Source organism: Rattus norvegicus, chromosome X, assembly GCF_036323735.1.
Source record: "Rattus norvegicus strain BN/NHsdMcwi chromosome X, GRCr8, whole genome shotgun sequence".
NCBI classification, from domain to species: domain Eukaryota; kingdom Metazoa; phylum Chordata; class Mammalia; order Rodentia; family Muridae; genus Rattus; species Rattus norvegicus.
In genome coordinates this window covers 75647684-75669662 of record NC_086039.1, presented here as the reverse complement: position 1 = coordinate 75669662, position 21979 = coordinate 75647684, and the positions used below count along the sequence as shown (strand labels likewise).

General features: G+C 39.1%; 1 pseudogene; it reads left to right on the top strand.

The window, feature by feature from the left end:
- The first annotated feature begins 6393 nt into the window (after positions 1 to 6393).
- LOC134484192 (heterogeneous nuclear ribonucleoprotein A1-like) lies at positions 6394 to 6998 on the top strand (annotated as a pseudogene).
- Positions 6999 to 21979: the final 14981 nt, after the last annotated feature.

The following is a 21979-nucleotide window of genomic DNA, read 5'->3' as shown; positions in this document are numbered from 1 at the left end:
CAGTTGCAATAGAAGAATAAACTAAAGAGGTGTACACAAACCTAGCAGTCGTGTTCCTAGGAATGTTTTATATTTTACAACAAATTGGAATTGCGTCCAGCTTGCACTGAGCAGCTCTTGCAACTTCCAATACAGGAGCTGACATAAAGAAGCTGCTTCAAGTCATCGTCTCAGAGTTTGGGATTGTTTATTATTGATTTGTACCTTTTCTTTCCTGTATTACATTTTCATTTTTATCCTACTCTTACAAAGATTTAAATTTTATTTTCAGAGCCATCTTACAGATTTTTCCTCTTAGGTTTAAGCAGTTTGCTTAAGTGTTTCTTTATTGTGCTGTCGGTTCTTTTTTTATCTCTTCCTCTTTAATGTCTCTCTCTTCCTAGCTTTCTCCCATCTTCTGTTTCTTTTTCATTTCAAAGGGATTCCCCTTTCATTTCCCCCTTGCTCTGTTCCATATATCATTTAATTTTCCTTTCTATTTTGCCTTAACTAATTTTTATTTTTATATCTTATTCTACAAATTTCAAAGTCTTACTATATTTTGTAAATTATGTGTCTGTGTCCGTGTGTGAGCATGTATGTGCAGGTGCTCAAGGAATATGGATGAGGGAGTCAGATCCACTAAAGTTGAAGTTATAGGCAGTTGTGAGCCACCTCACATGGATGCTGGGCTCCAAATTCTCGTCCACTGGAAGAGCAACCAGTTCTCTCAGCCACCGAGTCATTGCTCCAGCCTTTGCTCCACATTAGATTTCCCATTTCTTTTCTGTGGCACACGTGATATCAGAGCTGCAGAAATCAATTAGGAGTGTCTGCCTGTGTTTTACTTGCTTCAACATGGTTGCCATTGCAGTGTTTAACTTTCACCCCTCTGAGTAGTACTGAAGACTGAGTGTTCAAGGGAGGGCTGCTCACAGGGATAGCAAAGTCAGAGGAGACATCATTACAACAGATGTGCACATCACAGCAGAGAAACACAGGAAACACAAAAAGTAAGGCAGTGTGATGCCCCAGTTACCAAATTCCAAGCATATGAAACAGATAAAGTGCACTTTGCAAGTATTCTATTGAGTATCTCTGTCTATGCTCATCAGACAAATTAGAATTTCTATTTTGCTGTGTCATTAACTACCAGTAAATGGAAACAACCTAGATTCCAATCAACTGATGAATGGATAATTTTTAAAATGGGGTATGTTTACACAGTGGGATACTATTCTGTTGCTAAGAAAAGTGAAATTGGTTTTGTGGCTGTTGCTGCTGCTTCCGTGGCTGAGCAAATCATTTGCGGAAGGAAGACATGTGAAAAGTGTGAAAGGAAACCTGGTTCAGTCATCACTCCAGATACACAGAAACAGGTACACAGAACCCCACAGAAAATGGTGAGGGAAAGTGGAGCCAAAAGATGGCTGGAGAGATGGCTCAGTGGTTAAGAGCACTGGCTGCTCTCCCAGAGGTCCTGAGTTCAATCCCCAGCAACAAACTCATAACCATCTGTAATGAGATCTGGTGCCCTCTTCTGGTGTACATGTATACATGTAGAGAGTATACTGTACATAATGAAGAAATGAATAAAAAATATTATTAATTAATTAATTGATTAATTAAAGTAAAGCATAACTTTTAAGAGAAAATCAATGTTTCATCCACTCAGAAAGGTTAAGTCCTCCAGTTGCAGAATTTGTGAAAGGTCTGTATATCAGCCAGTCTTCCGTTACTTCCAGGGCTACAAAGAGGACATCTGTACCTTGCGTTGCCATGTATGAGAAAAAGAACAACAGAGCCTCTGGAACTGGAGCTAAAGATGGATGTCAGCAGACATGGAGATGCTAAGAACAAATTCAGGTCCTCTGCAAGAACAACGAGTGCCCTCTAACATGGACCTATCTCTGCAGCCCCAAAGAGGATTAAGTTTAAACTCGGGAAATTGAACAGCAATCAGTTTTTCTCTTAAGAAATTCTGAAGAGCAATGATGTGAACCATCTTGTGCCTTCAGTGGTTATTTTACATATGAGAATGATATTGAACTAAAATAAGCAAAATTCAAGAAAAAAGATACCCCTGAGCTCTGTATGCATGTTTAACATTATTCTTATAGATCGTGTCAGATCATATATATATATATATATATACATGTATATATGTATATATATATATACATATAACATATGTGATTTTACTAATGCTTTACTCTGAAATTGACAACCACACTTAGATTTCCTCCCTCATTCTTGACAAATGTTCTAAGACTTAACAGTCCCTTAATTAATTGAAGTTTCATCTGCTACTTAAATGGTCGAGGCCATTATTGCTGAATGGCTCCTTAGTAATTAGTCTAAACCCATATTAAGGACAAGTTGCATTTATTTCTTTTAAGTTTCTTGGTGAAGCTAAAGTACCAGTCCCTTTGACATGTGAACAAGAACCCAAGGAGCACTCATTAGTCCAAATGAGCACACCGGATTTCAGAGAAACACATATTATCCAAATTAGCTTAAATTCAAATTGTCCTGAAATTGCCCAGAGAACAGTGTTTGTCCATGATGGTGTCTGCCTGGGTTCTTAAGTAATAAAAACGAATCTCCACTTTTTGAAAGATCTCTTTGAAGCAGAAAACAAAAAACAAACCTCTCCATCTACTCTGAAAGAATTCTTGGCTCTGGTTCTCCCTCTCTCCCTCTCTCCTCCCTTTCTCTACTCCTTCCTCTGTTTTTGCTTCTTCGCTTCCACTTCTTTCTCTCTCTTTCTCTCTTTCTCTCTTTCTCCCTCTTTCTTTCTCTTCCTCCTCTCCTCCCTCTCCCTTCCTTTCTCCTTCCTCTGTATCTCTCTTCCCCTCTTCCACCTCTCTTTCTCCCCCGCTCTTCCAGTATTCTCCCTCTCCCTCTCCCTCTGACAGACAGTGTAGATTTGTAGGACACAGTTTTGAGATTTCAAGCAAATTTATTCTTATAGGGCCTACCTACTACCTAGGTTTGGGCCTTCCACTTTAAAATCCTACGGCCCACTAGGAGATCAAAAAGGTACTCCCTGCTTCCACCTGAAGTATATTTAAGTACAAAGAACTAGATAGCAGTTCGACTGCTGTTGTTAATACTCTTGTATTTTTATTGTCTTGAAATGACTGTGGAATATATGTTTTAACCTCATTTTATCTATATATTTCTTCAGCGTTTTTCTGGGATACATTGTTATTTCTGAACTGAAGAAACATCACAAGGGTAATGCTTTCTCTGAGGACAAAAGACATTTGTCCATGTTTTAGTCAATTGGGTACTCTGAACATAATTCATAACATAGAACTCATAATAGGACCCAGTCATTCACATACCATTAAAACTTAGGTTTCTTTTTGAGAAAGGTACGTTTCTCAGAGTCACTCTGGGCCAGAAGTTGCATAACTCACCTCTTCCTTGGACCTTGATTAGCTTCCTTACATGAGTATGCCCAGTGGCCACATGCAAATGCCCTGGAGATTTTTGTATTATACCTCAGAAGAGAATGTGAGGAATTACTAGTCTTCTCACTAATGAATAACATGACCATATCTCATCCACTGAATAGAAGCAGCCACCAGATGAAAAAATTCCAAATAGAACATGAACATAAAATACTTTCTAAAAAGGAAGACAGAAATCAAAGCAAAAGAAAACAAAACAATCTACAGCAAAACAAGATGGTAGAGTCATAGTCAAGAGTGTGCTTGGCAGAGTCCAAAAGTGTTGAAAACCTATAATGAATATCTGCACCAAATGACAGAGTTCTACGTGTGTACAGAAGTCTGTATAACATGGGGACATTGAACAAGGCTACTGATCTTTCTCTGGGAAGAGCTTTAGCCCCTTCCATCCTGTGCCTACCACCTGTTGTCTTTTTCCTCACAGCTCCCTTATCCGGGAGAACATGCTGGGACTAAACATTACAGTATTCCATGTTTCAGGAATTTTAGGTACAAGTTCTAGCCATTGTTTTGATTCTTTTTGAAATGTATGCTGCATTGAATTTATTATTTTTCTATTTCTTGACATTTCTTTTTCTTTGAACCATGTGAGAGTGTACTGTAGGCATCATAGCTTTTAGCATTTAGAACTACACATGTCCTTCATAAGAATAAGCATATGATCTCACCTAAGTGTAGTTGGGACCTCGGGGGCTGAATATTTACATAACAGTTTTGTCTAGAGGGAGTCTGCATTCCAGTTCCATCAATTCTGTTTCTTATCAGCAGTGGGATCCCACCCAGGATTGCACGATGCCTGTAAAGACTCTGATGTTCAAAGATGGCTCGGCTGTTTTATGTCTTTTAAATACTGCTGCATTGTAACATTAGATAAGACCTACAGAAACATTGGATATTTTTGGTTGTGCCTCATGCCTGGGTTGTGCAGTGTGGGTGAGAATAATAACAAGTGATATTCTCTCACTGAGCCTCATATCCAGGGATGTTCACTCATTAAGCATCATACGCAGATGCTCAGAATTTCTCCTGTTTGGGATGCTAATTTGGGTCACATGGTAAGATGGGGGTACACTTTCACCCCGGTGTCCTTACTGTTTTCTTTTTGGGGGTTCAAACTTGGGAGAAGGAACGTTTAGGCCACATTAATTCTATTCTGTGTCAAACAGAGCTCGCCTATATTTAGCATCTTCCGATGATTCTTATGTGAACAGTTTTTATTAGAATGCTTGTAAATTGTAACTCATTTAAACTCCATGATTCCTCATGCATTTATTGTTTGTCTCTAATGAAGAAGTTGCCTGTTGTCAATAATATGTCTAGGAAAAGTGCTTTTGTTCTGAACCATTTAAATGTTCCTTACAGATGTGGTAACTCCTTTACCCAGAGTACTTGAATTTGTATTTCCTGAAGATAAACACACTTTCCTTTAAAGAAAAATGAAATCATGAAATTCACAGGTAAATGGCTAGAGCTGGAAACAATCATTCTGAGTGACATAATACAGACCCCGAAGTACAGATGTCACATGCTTTCTCTCATTTGTGGATGTCAGCTTTGAACCTTTAGATATGTGTGTTTTATTTTGGAATACCCACAGAGGTCAGGTAATTAGGAAGGGGCCATGGTGAGAGAGAGCTTTCAAGGGAGGGGAGATAGAACCCAGTGATAAGGAAGAGGAGAGGGGGATAATGGGACAGGAAGGGTTAACTAGGTTGGGGGATGGGAGGGCAGGACAGAGGAGGGATTATGGCGAGGGATAACTACCACTAAAAACTTTCTGAAAAAAATCATATAAGTAGAACAAAAGCAGCAGAAGCTTCTTCGACTATAAGCCTACACATATAAAATTTCCTTATACTTCTGGTAGAATTTGGCAGTGAAATGGGCAAATCCTGTTTTTTCCTTTGATGCTTCAGTTTCCTTGATTGCTAAAGATCTCTTTAATTTGCAAAGACACATGTCACCAAGACTGACAATCTGAGTTTGATCCCTTGGACCTACAGGGTGGAAAGAAAGAATGCATTCCTGTAAGTTGTTCTCTAACCTCCAAATGTGTGCCGTGGAATGTACACAGGCATACGAGTATATAAAATATAATACAATTTAATAATTTTTATTGTGTATATTATAAATGTTTTGTCTGCCCGCCTGTCTGTGCACCACATACATACAGTGTACCTAAATGCCAAAAGGGGGCATGGAATCTCTGGAACTGGAGTTCCTGATGGTTGTTAGCCACCATGTAAGTGCTAGGAATCGAACCTCAGACTTCTGAAAGACCAAACAGGGCTGGCTCTTAACAGCTGAATCACTTTTCCAGTCCAATATACTGATTTAGGGTTGTTTTCTTTTTCATACTTGGAAACCAATAGCCAGGGTTCCCTGACCAAGACTTATGCAAGACTGAGAGATCAGTATTCCATTACAGATGGTGGGAGCTCCTCCCTAAGTATCTATGGGTACTGAGTAATTGTTAGAGAATGGGTACATGAGGAGTTATTGAAAGTTAGGGATTACTCTGTGAGGGGAATCATTTCTACAGTTGACCATGTTCATGTCAGGTTATTAAACACAGTGTATCATAGAATAGAATTGATGTGAAAATAGGAGGGAGACTTGTTTGGAGAAGAAGAGACTATAGAAGTAGAATGGGAGAAAGATAAATTGTAATGGTGTGAAATGCCCAAAATATATTGCAATATGTATAAAATTATAAAAGAATAATAAATAATAAAAACTTCAATATTCTTACACACATTATATATATATATATGTGTGTGTGTATATATGTGTGTGTGTATATATATGTATATCTTGATGAAATTTGTTGAAGAAAAAATGTTGATATTATAAAGAAAGTAAAAAAATATTCATTCTTTCTGCTCTTTGACGTTGCTGAGGAAGCATCCCTAAAGGCTCTCATCACCCTGCCATCATGTCTAAGTCAGAGTCTCCCAAGGAGCTAGAACAGCTGCAGAAGGTGTTCATTGGAGGGCTGAGCTTTAAAACAACCAATGAGGGTCTGAGGAGCCATTTTGAGGAATGGGAAACACTTACCGACTGTGTGGTAATGAGAGCTCCAAATACCAAGAGATCCAGAGTCTTTGGGTTTGTCATATATGCCACTGTGGAAGAAGTGGATGCTGCCATAAATGCAAGACCACACGGTGGATGGAAGTTCAGTTGTAGAATCTAAGAGAGCTTTGTCAAGAGAAGATTCTCAGAGACTAGGTGCCCATTTAACAGTGAAAAATATCTTTCTTGATGTTATTAAAGAAGACACTGAAGAACATCACCTACAAGATTATTTTGAGCAGTATAGCAAAATTGAGGTGATTGAAATTATGCCTGATAGAGGCAGTGGAAAAAAGAGGTGTCACTTTTGATGACAAAGACTCTGTGGATAAGATCGTTATTCAGAAATATCATACTGTGAAGGGTCACAAATGTGAAGAAAGACTCTCTCGAAGCAAGAGATGGCTAGTGCTTCATCCAGCCAGAAAGGTTGAAGTGGTTTTGGAAAGTTTAGTGGTGGCCTAGAGGTGGTTTTGGTGGCAATGACAATTTTGATTAAGGAGGGAACTTCAGTGGTCGTGGTGGCTTTGGTGGCAGCCATGGTGGTGGTGTATATGGTGGCAGTGGGGATGGCTATAATGGATTTGGCAATGATGGAAGCAATTTTGGAGGTGGTGGAAGCTAGAATGATTTTGGCAATTACAACATCCAGTCTTCAAATTCTTGTTCGGATGAAAGGAGGAAACTTTGGAGGCAGGAGCTCTGGCCCTTATGATGGTGGATGCCAGTACTTTGCTAAACCATGAAACCAAGGAAGCTATGGAGGTTCTAGCAGCAGCAGTAGCTATGGTAGTGACAGGAAGTTCTAATTAGAGTCAGGAAACAAAGCTTAGCAGGAAAGGAGAGTCAGAGAAGTGACAGGGAAGCTAAGGTTAGAACAAATTTGTAAACTCAGGCAAGCACAGTGGTGGCAAGGACTAACTACTACAAAGAACACGTTTTAAACAATACTCATGTGTGTGGGCAAAAACTCCAGGACTATATCTGCAACTAATTGTATAATAGGTTATTTTAGTTTCTATTCTGTGGAAGGTGTAAAGCATTCCAACAAAGGGTTTCACTGTAGACCTTTTCACCCATGCTGTTGATTGCTAAATGTAAAAATCTGATCATGACACTGAATAAATGTGTCTGTTTTAATAAAAAAAAAACTTCATGTTCACCAAAAGAATCCTACATAGAACACTGAGCAACACTTTGTAGTAAAGAAAGGAAAACACATAACTGAGAAACTATACAAGTTGAAAACAAATGTAGACATAATTGCCTAAACAAAAAAAGGGAGTAAGGACCCAAATCCAGTGGGGAAGAGAACTGAACACACAGGACTGCAGACATCCTGAGATCACAGGACAGACTGCAACCTCTACACACCTCTGCCCACATCCCGGGTCCAAGGGGAAACTGCACAGTGCCTCTGGACACAGGGATATAGGAACAGACAGTGGCTGGTGCCCACAGTTCTGGTCTGTACCCAGGACCAAACTGAACCAGCCAAACAGGTCCCTGAATGGAAATTCCATGGGGGAGAGAGCTGGACCCTCAGAAGTGTGGACACTCCTGAGAACTCAGCGGAGACTATCCTCTGCCCACAGTCAAGACCCAAGAGGGAATTGCCTAGTGCTAACGGTGCCCCCAGTGCAAGGACCGAGGAGCAATCAAGGGCAGGACCGTTTGATCCCTGCCCATCCCTAGAGCTGAAAAAAGTCTCCCGAAGCACCTACACACCTGAAATCAGAGCACCTGTTCTGAGAAAAGGCCGAAAGAAACCAGGAAAACAATTCTACAGGACTGCTGACACAGAGGCCTACAGCAGAGTCAAGTCACTCTCAGAAACAGCAAGACAAGCAAACACCAGAGACAAACCAATGGCTAGAGGCAAGCACAGGAACCTAAGCAACAGAAACCAAGACTACTTAACATCATCAGAGCCCAGTTCTCACACCAAAGAAAATAAGGATAACCAAATACACCAGAAAAGCAAGAATTAGATTTAAAATCACATTTTCTGATAATGATGGAGGGCTTTAAGAAAGACACAAAGAACTACCTTAAAGAAATGCAGGAAAACACAAGTAAACAAGTAGAATTCTTTAGATGGGAAACACAAAAATCCCTGAAAGAATGACAAGAAAACATAAACAAACAGGCAAAGGAATTGAACAAAACCATTCAGAATTTAAAAATGGAAATAGAAACAATAAAGAAAGCACAAAGGAAGACAACCCTGGATATAGAAAACCAAAGGAAGAGACAAGGAGCCGTAGATTCAAGCATCACCAACAGAATACAAGAGATAGAAGAGAGAATCTTAAGGGCAGAAGATGCCATAGAAATCATCAACACAACTGTCAAAGACAATGTAAATTGAAAAAGGCTCCTAGCCTAAAACATCCGGGAAATCCTGGACACAATGAGAAGATCAAACCTAAGGATAATGGGTGTAGAAGAAAGTGAAGACTTCCAACTTAAAGTTCCAGTAAATGTATTCAAAAAATTATAGAAGAAATTTCCCTAACCTAGAGAAAGAAATGCCCATAAACATATAAGAAGCCAACAGAACTCCAAGTAGTTTGGACCAGAAGAGAAATTCCTCCCCTCACATAATAGTTAAAACACCAAATGCACAAAACAAAGAAAGATTATTAAAAGCAGTAAGGGGAAAAGGTCAAGTGACATATAAAGGCAGACCTATCAGAATTACACCAGACTTCTCACCAGAGACTATGAAAGCCAGAAGATCCTGGACAGATGTCATACAGACCATAAGGGAACACAAATGCCAGCCCAAGTTACTGTATCCAGCAAAATTCTCAATAAACACAGATGAAGAAACGAAGATATTCCATAACAAAACCAAATCTACACAATATCTTTCTACAAATCCAGTCCTACAAAGGATAAGAGATGGAAGACTCCAACACAAGGATAGAAACTACACTGTACAGAAAGTAAAAATATAATTTCCTTGCAATGAAACCAAAAGAAAGGCACACAAACATAATTCCAACTCTAACAACGAAAATAACAGGAAGCGACAATCACTATTCTTTAATATCTCTCAACATCAATGGACTCAATTACCAAATAAAAAGACAAACTGAATACATAAAGAGGACCCAGCATTTTGTTGCATGCAGGAAACACACCTCAGAGACAAAGACAGACACTACTTCAAGGTAAGTGACTGGAAAACAACTTTCCAAGCAAATGGCCTCAAGAAAAAAGCTGGCGTTGCCATTCTAATATCAAATAAAATTGATTTTCAACCAAAAGTCATTAAAAAAGATAAGGAAGGATATTTCATATTCGTCAAAGGAAAAATCCACCAAGAGGAACTCTCAATCCTGAATAACTATGCTCCAAATGCAAGGGCACTTACATTCACAAAAGAAAACTTACTAAAGCTCAAAGCATACATTGCACCTCACACAATGATAGTAGGAGATTTCAACACCCCACTCTCATCAATAGACAGATCATGCAAACAGAAATTGAACAGAGACATAGAGAAACTAACAGAAGTTGTGAACCAAATGGATTTAACAGATATTTAAAGAATATTCAACTCCTGAAACAAAAGAATATACCTTCTTCTCAGCACCTCATGGTACCTTCTCCAAAATTGACCATATAATCAGCCACAAAACAGATACAGGAAAATATAAATAATCCCATGCATCCTATCAGATCACCACGGACTAAGAATGGTCTTCAATGACAGACAGCCCACATATACATGGAAGTTGAACAATGCTCTACTCCATGACATCTTGGTCAAAGAAGAAAGAGAAAGAAGTTAAGACTTCTTAGAATTTAATGAAAATGAAGATACAACATACCCAAACTTATGGGACACAATGAAAGCAGTACTAAGAGGAAAACTCATATGTCTGAGTGCCTCCAAAAAGAAACAGGAGATAGAATATGTCAGCAGCTTGACAGCACACCTAAAAGTTCTAGAACAAAAAGAAATAAATAAAACCAAGAGGAGTAGAAGGCAGGAAATAATCAAACTCGGGGCTGAAATCAACCAAGTAAGAAATGAAAAGGGCTATACAAAGAATCAAAAAAAAAAAAACAGGAACTGGTCCTTTGAGAAAATCATCAAGATAGATAAACGCTTAGCCAGACTAACCAGGGGTCAAAGAGAGTGTATCCAAATTAACAAACTCAGAAATGAAAAGGGAGACATAACAACAGAATCTGAGGAAATTTTAAAAAATCACCAGATCCTACTACAAAAGCCTATATTCAACAAGACTGGAAAATCTGGAGGAAATGGACAGTTTCCTAGACAGATACCAGGTACCAAAGTTAAATCAGGAACAAATAAAACATCTAAACAACCCCATAACTCCTAAAGAAATAGAAGCAGTTGTTAAAAGTCTCCCAACCAAAAGGACCAAAAAGGACCAGATGGGTTTAATGCAGAATTCTATCAGACCTTCATAGTAGACCTCATACCAATACTGTCCCAAATATTCCACAAAATAGAAACATGTGGAGCACTACCAAATTTCTTCTATGAAGCCACAATTACTCTTATAACTAAACCACACAAAGATCCAACAAAGAAAGAGAACTTCAGACCAATTTCCCTTATGAATATCTATGCAAAAATACTCAATAAATTCTTGCAAACCGAATCCAAGAACACATCAAAACAATCTTCCATCATGATCAAGTAGGCTTCATCCCAGGGATACAGGGATGGTTTAATATGTGAAAATCGATCAATTTAATCCACTATATAAACAAACTCAAAGATAAGGACCACATGATCATTTCATTAGATGGTGAGAAAGCATTTGACAAAATTCAACACCCCTTCCTGATAAAAGTCCTGGAAATATTAGGAATTCAAGGCCCATATCTAAACATAATAAAAGCAATGTACAGCAAACCAATACCTAACATCAAACTTAATGGAGAGAAACTTGAAGCAATCCCACTAAAATCAGGGACTAGACAAGGCTGCCCACTCTCTTCCTACTTATTCAATATAGTACTTGAAGTCCTATCCAGAGCAATCAGAGAGCAAAAGGAGATCAAAGGGATACAAATTGGAAGGAAAGAAATCAAAACGTCACTATTTGCAGATGATATGATACTGTACTTAAGTGACCCCAAAAGTTCCACCAGAGAACTATGTAACCTGATAAACAACTTCAGCAATGTGTTGTGATATAAAATTAACTCAAACAAATCAGTAGCCTTCCTCTACTGAAAGGATAAACAGGCTGAGAAAGAGATTAGGGAGAAGACACCCTTCAAAATAGTCCCAAATAATATAAAATATCTTGGTGTGACTTTAATCAAGCAAATGAATGATCTGTATGACAAGAACCTCAAGTATCTGAAGAAAGAAACTGAGGAAGTTCTCAGAAGATGGAAAGATTTTCCATGCTCATGGATTGTCTGAATTAATATAGTAAAGATGGCCATTTTGCCAAAAGCAATTTACAGATTCAATGCAATCCCCATCAAAATTCCTACTCAATTCTTTATAGAGATAGAAAGAGCAATTTGCAAATTCATTTAGAATAACAAAAAACCCAGGATAGCAAAAACTATACTCAATAATAAAAGAACTTCTGGAGGAATCACCATCCGTGACTCCAAGCAGTATTACAGAGCAATAGTCATAAAAACTGTATAGTATTTGTACAGAGACAGGCAGATAGATAAGTGGAACAGAATTGAAGACCCAGAAATGAACCCACACACCTATGGTCACTTGATCTTTGACAAAGGAGCTAGAACCACCCAATGGAAGGAAGATTTCATTTTCAACAAATGATGCTGGTTCAACTGGAGGTCAGCATGTAGAAGAATGCAAATCAATCCATTCTTATCACCATCTACAAAGCTTACGTCCAAGTGGACAAGGACCTCCACATCAAACCAGATACACTCAAACTAATAGAAGAAAAAGTGGGGAAGCATCTCGAACACATGGGCACTGGAGAAAATTTCCTGAACAAAACACCAATGGTTCATGCTCTAAGAACAAGAACTGACAAATGGGATCTCATAAAACTGCAAAGCTTCTGTAACGCAAAGGACACTGTCATTAGGACAAAACGGCAACCAACAGATTGGGAAAAGATCTTTACCAATCCTACATCTGATAGAGGACTAATATCCAGAATATACAAAGAACTCAAGAAGTTAGACACCAGAGAGCCAAATAACCCTATTAAGAAATGGGGTACAGAGCTAAATAAAACATTCTCAGCTGAGAATTATCGAATGGCCAAAAAGCACCTAAAGAAATGTTCAACATCCTTAGACATCATGGAAATGCAAATCGAAACAACCCTGAGATTCCAACTCACACCTGTCATAATTACTAACATAAAAACCTCAGGTGACAGCAGATGCTGGGCAGGATGTGGAGAAAGAGGAACACTCCTCCATTGTTGGTGGCACTGCTAACTGTTACAACCACTCTGGAAACCATTCTGGTAGTTCCTCAGAAAATTGGACATTGAACTACCTGAGGACCCAGCTATACCTCTCTTGAGCATATACCCAAAGGATGCTCCAACGTACAACAAAGACACATGCTCAACTATGTTCATAGCAGCCTTTTTTATAATAGCCAAAAGCTGAAAAGATCCCAGATTCCCTTCAAAGGAGGAATGGATACAGAAAATGTGACACATCTACACAATGGAGTACTACTCAGCTATCAAAAACAATGACTTCATGAAATTCATAGGCAAATGTATGGAATTAGAAAATTATCATCCTGAGTGAGGTAACTCAATCACACAAAAAATACCATACACATGGTATGCACTCATTGATAAGTGGATATTAGCCAAGAAGCTCTAATTACCCAAGATACAATCCACAGACCACAATGAAGCTCAAGAAGAAGAATGACCAACGTGCAGATGCTTCAGTCCCTCTTAAAAGTTAGAATAAAAATATTCATAAGAGGGGATATGGAGACTAAGTTTGGTGCAAAGAATAGCTATTCAGAGTCTGCCCTACCTTGGGATACAGCCCATATCTATATACAGCCACCAAAACTGGACAATATTGATGAAGCCAAGAAGTGGATGCTGACAGGATCCTTATATAACCATCTCCTGCAAGGCTCAGCCAGAGCATGACAAATACAGAGAAGAATGTTAACAGCAAACCATTTGACTGAGAATGGGGTCCCTGTTGGTGGAATTAGAGAAAGTATTGAAGTAGCTGAGGGGCTTGCAACCCCATAAGAACAACAATAGCATCCAACAAGAACTCCCAGGGACTAAGCCACTACCCAAAGACTACACATGGACATGACCATGGCTCCAGCTTCATATGTAGCAGAGGATGGCTTTGTTAGGTACCAATGCAGGGAGAAGCTCTTGGTCCTGCCAAGGCTGGACCCCTCCAAGGTTGGTTAATATCAGGGCAGGAGACCCTGAAAAGGGTAGTGGTTGGGAGGGGAAACACCCCTATAGAAAGAGGAGAGAGGGATGGGAAAGGTGTTTTATGGCAAGGAAACTGGGAAAGGGAATTACATTTGAAATGTAAATAAAATATTTGATAATAATAATAAAAAAAGCTCAAAGCACACATTGTACCTCACACAAAAATAGTGGGAGACTTAACCACCCCACTCTCATCAATGTAGGAGTTAAAGGGTTGAAGGAGCTGAAGGGGTTTGCAGTCTTATAAGAACAACAATACCAACCAACCAGTGCTCCCAGGGAGTAAACCTCTACCCAAATGGCTCCATCTGCATATACTGCAGAGGATGGCCTTGTTTGGCACCAATGGGAGAAGCCCTTAGCCCAGCCAAGGGTATCCCCCTCAGTGTAGGGGACTGTTAGGGTGGGGAGTCTGGAAGAGGTGGGTGGATGGGTGAGGGAACAACCTCATAGAAGAAGGGGGAGGGGAAATGGGACAGGGGATTATGGATTAGAAACTGGAAAAAGGAATAACATTTGAAATATAAATAAAAATCCAATAAAATGTTTTTTAAAAAGAAAGAAAACAAAACAAACAACAAAGAAAAAATAAAAATTCACAAGCTCATTTTGACACAAAAAAAAGAGAAAAGAAAATAAGAGAAAAGAAAAGAACCTGTGCTTTTCAATGGGCAGCTAGCAAGGGAAATTGGAACTATTTAGAAAACTGTAGCCACTGAAACTAACTCAGCTTGTGAATTTTAAAAGAAAAATTTTAAAAGAACATAAATTAATGAAATGGAAACAAAGACACAACACAAGCCTTATTCTTTGAGAAGGCTAAGATCAGCAGATCCACAGTCCAACTAACTAAAAGAAAGAAAGAGAAGACCCAAATTTATAGAGTCAGAGATGAACAGAGAAACCTTAGAACAGACAAGAGAGAAATTTAAGATAGTTTATGAGAATACTTTTAAAACCCGTATTCCATTATGGATGAATTTCTAGATTTATCCAAATCACCAAAGTGAAATCAAGAAGAGAAAAACAACCTAAATAGATCCAAAATAAATACGGAAATTGAAGCATTAATAAAAAGGATTCTGGAAAAAAATGGATTCACAGCAGAATTCTACCACACTTCCAAAGAAAAAGTGACTTTAAGGAGTAATTTCGAAGGTTTTTTTTTCTGTTTCTATTTTTGGACCAGTTTAACTACTCCTATAGAGCTAATATAACCCTTATAACAAAACCAGATAAAAACACAAAAAAGAGAGCAATATCCTTGATGAAAATAGATGCAAAACTCCTCAATAAAATCTCTCAAGCCAAATACAGGCATATATCAAAAAGATCATCCATCATGATCAATTGGATTTACCCAAGAGATGTAAGAATGGTTGAAACTGCATAAGTCAATAAATGAAATAGATCATGTAAATGAGTTTAAAGACAAAAATCACATCATTATCTCAATAGCTGCTGAAAGGCCTTTAGCAAAATCTAATATCCCTTTATAATAAAAATCCTAGAAAGAATGGGAATGAAGGAAAATAGATTTCAACATAATAAAAGCAATATATGACAAGGCTACAGCCAACATCATCCAAAATGAACAAAGACTGTAAGCAATCTGATTAAAATCAGGAATGAATGAAACACTCCTTTTTAGTGATTGAAGCAGTAGCTGATTAAGTAAGAGAAGGAAATTAAAGGGAGAGAAATAGGAAAGGAAGTCAAATTATTCTTATTCATAAATTATATATCATAAATAGAGATCCAAAAATTTCCACCAGAAGACTTCTAGAAATGATCAACAAGTTCAGCAAAGTGATAATTTACAAAAATTTGTAACTTTTCTATATACCATCAAGTACTCTAAGAGTAATGAACAGCTGTATAAACAGTCTTAAGCCAGTTCAGCAAGAGGAAAATCATACTTATTACTGTAAATTTTTCCGACTACCAATGACTGGTAAGGTTGTGGTCCCTAGAGGAGAACCTACTATTGTCCCTTTCCTAAACTATTTTAATTTCAAATTGCATTCTAAATGCTTATCCTTATACTCACATATAATTGTAATTCCCATTCCTCATCAAAGGAGCTTTATCCAGCAGATGGAGATCATTATAGAATTCACAACTGGTCAAAATTCAGAGAACATCTGGAATTAACTAAAACAGGGTACACTCATGAGGAAGTTTTAGTTAACTGGATTATTTGAGATAGGAAGGCTCACCTTAAATCCATGTAACTTGAGGTCAGAAGACATACTTTTAATCTGGGCCACCCTTTCTGGCCGCAAATCTCAACTAATATATCTATAACACAATCCCTATATCTAAGGCTCCAAAAACATCATGGAAGAGAGAATAGAAAAGAGCCAGAGGACAGATATGTCTGTTGTGAGACAGAATCTTCTATGTATGACAGCAACAGTGCACCCATGAACTCTTAACAATATGGTTACCTAAGGAAGGACAGCACAATGCCACGAGTTGGTATGGCAGCAAGGATACTAGAATTCTCACAAGGCCCCTAGATGAAGAACTGCAGGCAATTAATGAATGTTGAGAAAGGAAAAAATCAGTATTTTCTAGGGATGAGCCCCATGATTAAATTATCCAAGTCCAAATGGTCAACCTTAAACAAATAAACATACGAACACCACCAAATAGATTCAGCAGGCCTTACTTATATATTCATGAGTGTGACAATGAGTAAAGGAGTGTATGTAATAAATTTGAGAGGAGTTGGAGAGACACTGAAGGAGTTGCAGCGAAGAGAGACAGGGTGGGAATGACGAAAAATAGTACTTCCATAAGAAATTACCATCTCAGCAGTCTGGGACAGGATCCTTCCAGTTTCTTTTGGCGCCAAGAACTGATCCTGAGACACAGACTTCTGTGCCTGGATCCTGCTGAGAGATATTTGGTCTCCCAGAAGTGCTAACACACTTGAGAATGCAGATAGTAATACCACTTCTGCTCCACAGAACCTGACTGGAGCCCTCAGGACACAGGAGCACAGGAGCACAAGAGCACTCTACTACAGGATCCTTCCGGTTTACATCTGTGCCTGGAGTTGACCCTGTGAAACAGATCTCACCAGGAGTGAGTTGGTCTCCCAGGAGTGCTGACACACAAACATACAGGAGGGTCAAGCCACTGTCAAACACAGCAAGATCAGCTAACACCAGAGAAAACTAGATGTAGAGAGGCACGTGCAAGAACATAGCAACAGAAGCCAAGGCCACTTGGTATCTTCAGAACCCAGTTCTCCCATCAAAGCAAATACTGGATATCCCAACACGTGAGAAAAGCAAAATTCAAAACCACATCTCATGATGGTGTTAGAGCACTTTAAGAAGGACATAAGTACCTCCCTTAAAGAAATACAAGACAACATGGGTAAACAGGTAGAAGCCCATAAAGAGGAAACACAATGATCCCTTAAAGAATTACAGGAAAGCACAACCAAACAGGTAAAGGAATTAAACAAATCCATCCAGAATCTAAAAATGGAAATAGAAACAATAAAGAAATCACAAATGGGGACAACCCTGGAGATAGAAAACCTAGGAAAGAGACCAGGAGTCATAGATGCAAGCATCACCAACAGAATATAAAAGATAGAAGAGAGAATCTCAGGCGCAGAAGATACCATAGAAAACATTGACACAACAGTCAAAAAAAATGGAAACTGCAGAAATACCCTAACACAAAACATCCAGAAATCCAGGACACAATAAGCAGATGAAACCTAAGCATAATAGGTATAGAAGGGAGTGAAAATTCCCAACATGAAGGGCCAGTAAATATCTTCAAAAATATTATAGAAGAAAACTTCCCTAACCTAAAGAAAGAAATGCCAATAAACATACAAGAAGTCTATAGAAGTCCAAATAGATTGGACCAGAAAAAAAATCCTCCCATCACATAATAGTCACAACACCAAATGCACAAAACAAAGAAAGAATATGAAAAGGAATAAGGGAAAAAGGTCAAGGAACACATAAGGGCAGACCTATCAGAATTACACCAGACTTCTCAGCAGAGACTACAAAAGCTAGAAGATCCTGGGCAGATGTCATACAGACCCTAAGAGAACAGAAATGCCAGCTCAGGATACTATATCCAGCAAAACTCCCCATTACCATGGATGGAGAAACCAAGATATTCCATGACAAAAACAAATTTACACAATATCTTTCCACAAATCCAACCCTACAAAAGATAATTGACGGAAAACTCCAACACAAACAGGGTAGCTAAACTCTACAAAAAGAAAGTTATTTTCTTTCAACTAACACAAAACATAATTCCACATGGTCATCTCATTAAATGCTGAGAAAAAATTTGACAAAATTCGACACCTCTTCATGATAAAAGTCTTGGAAAGATCAGGAATTCAAAGCCCATATTCAAACACAGTAAAAACAATATACAGCCAACCAGTAGCCAACATCAAATTAAATGGAGAAAAACTTGAAGCAATCCCACTAAAATCAGGGACTAGACAAGGCTGCCCACTCTCTCCCTACTTATTCAATATAGTTCTTGAAGTTCTAGCCAGACCAATCAGACAACAAAAGGAAATCAAGGGGATACAGATTGGTAAAGAAGAAGTCAAAATATCTCTATTTGCAGATGATATGATAGTATATTTAAGTGATCCCAAAAGTTCCACCAGAGAACTACTAAAGCTGATAAACAACTTCAGAAAAGGGCCTGGGTATAAAATTAACTCAAATAAATCAGTAGCTTTCCTCTACACAAAAGAGAAACAAGCCGAGAAAGAAATTAGGGAAATGACACCCTTCATAATAGACCCAAACAATATAAAGTACCTCGGTGTGACTTTAACCAAGCAAGTAAAAGATCTGTACAATAAGAACTTCAAGACTCTGAAGAAAGAAATTGAAGAAGACCTCAGAAGATGGAAAGATCTCCCATGCTCATGGATTGGCAGGATTAATATAGTAAAAATGGCCATTTTACCAAAAGTGATCTACAGATTCAATGCAATCACCATCAAAATACCAATCCAATTCTTCAAAGAGTTAGACAGAACAATTTGCAAATTCATCTGGAATAACAAAAAACCCAGGATAGCTAAAACTATCCTCAACAATAAAAGGACTTCAGGGGGAATCACTATCCCTGAACTCAAGCAATATTACAGAGCAATAGTGATAAAAACTGCATGGTATTGGTACAGAGACAGACAGATAGACAAATGGAACAGAATTGAAGACCCAGAAATGAACCCACACACCCATGGGCACTTGATTTTTGACAAAGGAGCCAAAACCATTAAATGGAAAAAAGATAGCATTTTCAGCAAATGGTGCTGGTTCAACTGGAGGTCAACATGTAGAAGAATGCAAATTGATCCATGCTTATCACCCTGTACAAAGCTTAAGTCCAAGTGGATCAAGGACTTCCACATCAAACCAGATACACTCAAACTAATAGAAGAAAAACTGGGGCAGCATCTCGAACACATGGGCACTGGAAAAAAATTTCCTGAACAAAACACCAATGGCTTATGCTCTAAGATCAAGAATCGACAAATGGGATCTCATAAAACTGCAAAGCTTCTGTAAGGCAAAGGACACTGTGGGTAGGACAAAACGGCAACCAACAGATTGGGAAAAGATCTTTACCAATCCTACAACAGATAGAGGCCTTATATCCAAAATATACAAAGAACTCAAGAAGTTAGACCGCAGGGAGACAAATAACCCTATTAAAAAATGGGGTTCAGAGCTAAACAAACAATTCACAGCTGAGGAATGCCGAATGGCTGAGAAACACCTAAAGAAATGTTCAACATCTTTAGTCATAAGGGAAATGCAAATCAAAACAACCCTGAGATTTCACCTCACACCAGTGAGAATGGCTAAGATCAAAAACTCAGGTGACAGCAGATGCTGGCAAGGATGCGGAGAAAGAGGAACACTCCTCCATTGTTGGTGGGATTGCAGACTGGTACAACCATTCTGGAAATCAGTCTGGAGGTTCCTCAGAAAATTGGACATTGAACTGCCTGAGGATCCAGCTATACCTCTCTTGGGCATATACCCAAAAGATGTCCCAACATATAAAAAAGACACGTGCTCCACTATGTTCATAGCAGCCTTATTTATAATAGCCAGAAGCTGGAAAGAACCCAGATGCCCTTCAACAGAGGAATGGATACAGAAAATGTGGTACATCTACACAATGGAATATTACTCAGCTATCAAAAACAATGACTTTATGAAATTCGTAGGCAAATGGTTGGAACTGGAAAATATCATCCTGAGTGAGGTAACCCAATCACAGAGAAACACACGGTATGCACTCATTGATAAGTGGCTATTAGCCCAAATGCTTGAATTACCCTAGATGCCTAGAACACATGAAACTCAAGACGGATGATCAAAATGTGAATGCTTCACTCCTTCTTTAAAAGGGAAACAAGAATACCCTTTGCAGGGAATAGAGAGGCAAAGATTAAAACAGAGACAGAAGGAACACCCAGTCAGAGCCTGCCCCACATGTGGCCCATACATATACAGCCACCCAATTAGACAAGATGGATGAAGCAAAGAAGTGCAGGCAGACAGGAACCGCATGTAGATCTCTCCTGAGAGACACAGCAAGAATACAACAAATACAGAGTCGAATGCCAGCAGCAAACCACTGAACTGAAAACAGGACCCCTGTTGAAGGAATCAGAGAAAGAACTGGAAGAGCTTGAAGGGGCTCGAGACCCCATATGAACAACAATGCCAAGCAACCAGAGCTTCCAGGGACTAAGCCACTACCTAAAGACTAAACATGGACTGACCCTGGACTCTGACCTCATAGGTAGCATTGAATATCCTAGTAAGATCATCAGTGTAAGGGGAAGCCCTGGGTCCTGCTAAGACTGGATGTGATTGTTGGGGGGAGGGCGGCAATGGGGGGAGGATGGGGAGGGGAACACCAATATAGAAGGGGAGGGGGAGGGATTAGGGGGATGTTGGCCCAGAAACCGGGAAAGGGAATAACACTCGAAATGTAAATAAGAAACACTCAAGTTAATAAAAAAAAAAAAAAAACTAAGGTGACAGCATATGTGGAGAAAGGAGAACACTCCTCCACTGTTGGTGGGATTACAAACTGGTACAACCACTCTGGAAGTCAGTCTGGAGGTCCCTCAGGAAATTGGACATAGTCCTACCTGAGGACCCAGCTATACCACTCCTGGGCATATAAATGATGCTCCAATATATAACAAGGACACATGCTCCACTAGGTACTTAACAGTCTTATTTATAATAACCAGAAGCTGGAAAGGACCCAGATGTTCTTCAACAGAGGAGTGGATACAAAAAATGTGGTACACTTACACAAATGGAGTACTGCTCAGCTATCAAAAACAATGACTTCATGAAATTTGTAGGCAAATGGATGGAATTAGAAAATATCATCCTGAGTGAGGTAACCTGCAGTGAGCCATATTGGATTTGGGCCTGGCTGCTTTGTGACTGCATAGCTCAAGGTGGCTACGTGACTCTGGGCTGCATGGCCACAAAGGTTCAACCTTGAAATGACTGCCATACAGACATGAGGTTGTTGAACTAAAGCCTCTCCCAGGAAGACCCTGGGAGCAATGACAGGATGTTTCAGCCTGAGCAAAACACCGGATGTCCCTGAGCAGATTCCTGAGAAGGGTTCGACCTTTTCAAAGAACATGTCCCCAGAAGACTGTTGCCTCTTTGTTATAGGAGGATATCTTGCAGTGTAGTGATTCACCTTATATCCTTGGGCACTTCCCAAACTCCCCCACCCTAAGCTTCAATTCCCTCTTCTATTCCTGCCTCAGAGCTTTAAATGCTGTACTTTTCTCTCAATAAACGATACCTTGACAACAGATCCTTGCTTGGTCTCCTTCTCTTCACCCTCATTTGGCCCACAGGTAGAAAGCCTCTTCGGGACCCTGAATAACTGGGTCCCCGCTGGCGGGGACAGTAACCCAATCACAAAAGAACACACATG